Raw genomic sequence first — 5,355 nt, 5'->3', positions numbered from 1 at the left:
CCGATTTCCGAGTGTCATGCATTGGCCTTGCTGTTGCAAGGCAAAAAAGGTCTGTTCCACAAAGAGTAGGTCACCAGCCCTTCGTAACCTGCAGTGTGCTTTTCTCACTCATTGTACTTCCATGCACAAAAGTTTTGCCTGGTGAAAATGTAAGATGCTGGTTACTTTTCCAGGCAAAGCCTCTCTGGTTCATATTGTTTCTTCCCCTCCCTCCAAAAAATCCCAGCACTCTATTTTGGAATTCAAACTGTTTCGTATGCACCTTGATGTACAAGTTCATCATTTAACCAGAGCAGGTCAAACACATCCCTGAGAAAAAGCCCTCAAAGCCTGGAGCAATCGATTATTTTAAGAAGCACCAAAGTGCAATTAGGTTTACAGAAGATATTCCAGAAGTTTCAGTAAAACTGCAAACTTAAGTGGATATGAAATTCATGTGGCCTTGCTTGACCTTATTTCCAACCTGGTCAAAACGCAGCCAATCCATCACACATCAGCATCCCTTGCAGGTTACAATTAGCCATCAAAATAGTTCAAACACCAAAATTCAAGTATGGCTTTGCCCAGCTTTCTGAGGACCGTAATTAACTAGTTTCTCTGAAAATAATGAGGTGAAATCTTGCATGCATTCCCTCTCAATAAACATCATTCATTTGCAGTGTATTGAGACACAAATACAGAAAAAACCAATGTAACAGGCTGGGAGCCTGCCAGGGTTTATTTAACCTGGTGTCTAAACCACGTCATTGCCTCCGTGAGCTCTTGGCAACGGCGAGAGGCCACGAGCTGGAAACACAGAGTTCGTTTCAGGGCAGATAATAAAACAATAGGCAGGAAAGTACCGGATTTGCTGCTTTTCAGTCATTTGTTATCGCAGACTGGAGTGAAAACTGGAGGACCAGGATGGGCAAAGAGAGTTGAGCTGAAGCAGGAGAGCGATGGGCATGTGTTTTGGGAGGAGTACAGAGACGGGAAAAACGTGGGAACAGAACCAGCTGGGGAGGGATGGAGAGAAAATACCATGGGGGTGGAGAGAAGAAAAAGCAACTTGAAATCAGGTGTCCCATATTCTCCCCTTAATGGCTGTTATTAATATCTGCCTGGACAACAGGTTATGCCAGAGACAGGAGGCAGGAAAGGGCAGAGCGTGGGCTCGAGGTGATGGCAGAGGTTGGACACACCATGGGGAGCTGGATCTTGCGTTGAGCTGGATCTTGCGTTGAGCTGGTCCTACCCAGCTCTGGGAGCAGGGACGGCGCAGGGTGACACACACAGTCCCCTTGAATAGAGCATCTCCACCCCCTGCAAAGCTCGTGCTGGTCCTGCTCGCTGGCTTAAGTAGGTTAAAGCCACAGCCCAGACCTTCAGCGACAAAAATTAACTTCACTGAAGGCCGTGGGTCTGTGCCAGGTTTGGGAGCTAACATGAAGTCTAGCCCTGTGTTTCCAGGCAGAGGCACAACAGGAATTAGGGCATTTAAACACTGAGTTTTTTTTCCATTAAGCATGGATTTGAGGAGTCTAAGATCCAAACTGCTCACTGAAATAGAGCCTGGCAAGCTCAGAGCACCAGCAGAGCCTCACCAGGACATCTCCTTGCTACAGGTGCTGATTACTGGCTGGATTTTAGGTCTTCAGTAGGGCAAAGACACCCTTTTCTTTCTGTAACAAGTTGCCATGTCCTAGCCATGGCCTCTTCTACTAGATGCTTTCCTAAGAAAGCCTTCCTAACAGAGCCCTAACATTTCAAATGTTTTCTAGGAGTTGCTAAAACATCAAACACACATTCATTGTATGACAAGCTCCTGATTATCTCATTCTTACAATATATATATATATTTCAGTAACTCAGAAAGAACAGTTTTGTGTATTCTGCTGCTCAATAAAACCATAACTATTTGTTGACCGTAAAAATGCTCTATGTATTTTTTCCAGTCACACTCCGAGCCACTGTGGTGCTCAAAGAACCTGTTTCTCTTGGAGCATCTTCTGCAATGCAACCCCACTAGCAGGTAGCATGGAGAAGCCAACCAAGCTGTTATAGCGAGGACACGTCACCGTCCAGGTCTGGCCCTGAGGCCAAGAACATGTGTTCAAATTCAGAATTCTTGAAGGATCAGGGTAAGATTTGGCAAAAAGGGTGACTCAGGTTTGAATTTCAGCTTTAGTCTTGGAATTGCTGCTCTCATCAGTTCGAAATCAGATCCTAGAGCAAGAACTAGAAGAACATAGTGGAAGAAGCTCTAGAAAAGGATTTGGGATCAGACTTGATGAAGCCTCTTAGAATTTGCCTAGACCTCGGTTTTCTGCCCATTCGTTGCTCATCCAGAGGTGTGGTGAGCAGCTCCCAGCAGCTTTTCTAACCAACAACTTGATCCAGCACTTCAGTGGGCTTGAGGTCACCACCACCAGTGGGTTGAGGTCACCACCACCAGTGGGTTGAGGTCACCACCACCGGTGAAACTGAGGGCAGCCCAGAGGCTTTAACAGAACCGGGAGACTGTTAGCTCTTGCAAATAAACCCATTTGTCCCATATCCCCAGTTAGAGGAGCACACAACAATGGACAGAGGCTGGGGGTGGGAAGCACATAGGCTGTCCCAGGTCAAGAGACAAAATGATAGTCAGGAAAGGCTGGTTGATGGCTATCTGGTACCTTAAATCAATACTACAGTCTTTCAGAGTACGCATTACTAGCTTCATAGGTGAAGTCATCCTGCACAGAAAATGCTCCATGAGAAGTCACAGAGCAGAAAATGACCCTACCTTGCCCCATTATTAGGACTTTTATTTGATCCTAGACTAAACACATTCCCCTAATACAAACACAGGAAGCTCTTACACAAAAACAAACAGTTGGAAATCGATACATCACCTGGCTTCCTTCCCTGGGAGCACAACTCTTCCCAGAATATCTGAGCATCGTGGTTCAAAAGGGAGGAAGGACCTGATAGTTCTGAGTCCACGTGGATTAAGATGCCAACGCTCCAGCCACATCTCACAGCCGTGCCAAAGCACTCTCTGCTCTTACACACTGCTGGGAATCCACAGGTATTCGTTGAAATGTGGCAAATCAGCCAGTTTCCCAAGTTTTATCTTCCACAAGCTTAGGCTCAGCTTATCCAAAGTCCAGCTCACCCACTTTTTATTTACCTGACTTCAAGTGTCAGTGAGTTGTGACAGACTAAACCTCCCAATGAGTAGTTGAAATTAAGCCTTTTCAATTCCGTCCCTCCCTTGAAATTAGCACAAGGATGGTAAGGAATCTAAGACATGAAAACAACATAAAATACACCTACTATTCTTATGTTAAATACTTATATACCGGCCATTGAGCTCATCAGTTCCAACTCTATTTTTAGCTACTTAATGGTCTAAAAAGTCAAGATTTATGATTGGCAAGATCTAGAGAGAAGCCGTCATCCATGAGCAATATTGCTTAAAAAAATAAAGAATAAAAGATCTGTGTTACTTACTCTGCAATGGTCCAATTGCAGATGACTCAGGAAACTCTGTGTTTCACAACACACCTGGGATGCAGCATCAACATGGTAGGAAGTGTGTTTGTGGTGCTCAGATATACAGTTTTTCGCAGATAGTGCCAGAAAGGAGCTCTTTCCTTGCAACAGGGGTTTAAATTCTGTTCGGAAAAGTCAATGACAAGTTAAGCCTCCTAAAAAACTCAGTTTTTAGCTCAGTTTATTATCTTATATTTTATTGGGCAGCTTGACAAATCTGTCTGAATTCCTCAAGCATAATATAGAAACATTTTCATAGTGCGTCTCACTTATACCGTCCCTCTCTCCTGGGACCTGTACCATGTTCTACATTCATTATATTGATGTTCTACAGGGTACAGGTGAAGGTGCGAGCCTCTTGTAAAGCAAATATGTCATTCACATTCCCAGACAGAGAATCATCTGCTTGAAACCCTTGTTATAAATAGTTTTAAGAGAATCATACAAAATTCCAGAAGTCAAAAGCAAGCCAGAAGGTGAATCATTCCCCCATGGTGACCCTAATGCTATCCTGGGGCAGATCTATTCATATTTAATAAAACATCATCTTCCTTTGCGTGGCGTGGTGGTGGCAAGAAACACACCCAACCCCTCCAGCATCCCAGACATTTCACTGTTCAAGCATCCTGAGGTCCAAAACAAAACAAAGACGTTAAGATCCACCAGGATCCCCTGAAACGTCGGTTGTTTAGCAACCTGAAGTCACTTTTTGCTGAAAGCGGTGTTTTCAGAAGGACCGCAATCCCGAGCACCGCAGGAATGGGTGATGGAAGGAGACGCCGTCTGAAGGACAAGGCACACGAGGAATATTTTGCAGAATCCTGACCAGAGAAGAGGAAGCAAGAAGAGGAATTGAGAAGAGGAAACAAGAAGAGGAAGAGAGAAGAGGAAACAAGAAGAAGAAGCAAGAAGAGGAAGAGAAAAGACATTGCAAAGGCCTTTCAGAAAGGCCGTGAGAAGCCTTTCAAAGAACACAAGTTTTACGATGCTGCCCGGCCTCTTGCTGATGAATGAGATGGGGAGGAGGGGATAATGGTGAAAAGGTCTCCTTTGTGTACAGAAGTTATTATTTTCACAGCCCGCCTGCTGACAGAATTAGGATGGGTGTGGATTTTGGTTCCCAAACACTGCCCAGAAACGACATGAAAACTATTATTGCAATAAGAGCTACAGAACAAGCTCATTTATTTCCCAGTTCACACTGAGAAATCCACAGGGTCTGAACATAGATATGCTATGGAGGTTGCATATTTATATATCTTTCCTATAAAGGAATCTTCTGCATGAATTATGGAGACGTCCATGAATTGTCTAAATTCACTTTGTTTCTTTGAGAAACTCAAGCTGAGAATCGGAGAAAATAATTATTTTAAAACCAGTCTTCTGTAATTCCAAATAAAGATATGTAGCAGACATCCATTTCAATGGGGGTTTATAGGAAAACACAGTGATAGTAGCCCAAAAGTTCACACACCCAGAAAAGCAGCTTCAATATATTTACTACATACTTCTATTTTGCCTATAAATGTAAAGCAAAATGACCAAAGTGTCAGTCCAATTATTACTGCAGCATATCAGTTATATGATGATAACCAACACATAAATCTACTTGTGAGCATTATCAAACAGGGTATTTTTTTAAATGCATTTTTTGGATAAAGCTTCTCCAACCCCTCGCAGAAGAACATTCAGCCCTGTGCTAAGAGCCAGCGTTAGAAATATTGCTGCTGAACAGTAAAATTAACGCCTGGAAATGGGAACAGAGGCGGAAAGCCCGTTGGCAAGGGAAACAAATACCCAAGTGCATTCCAGCACAAACAAACCGCAAACACCCAGCTG

This window comes from Patagioenas fasciata, chromosome 5 (assembly GCF_037038585.1).
Source record: "Patagioenas fasciata isolate bPatFas1 chromosome 5, bPatFas1.hap1, whole genome shotgun sequence".
NCBI classification, from domain to species: domain Eukaryota; kingdom Metazoa; phylum Chordata; class Aves; order Columbiformes; family Columbidae; genus Patagioenas; species Patagioenas fasciata.
This window is presented reverse-complemented; position numbering follows the sequence as displayed.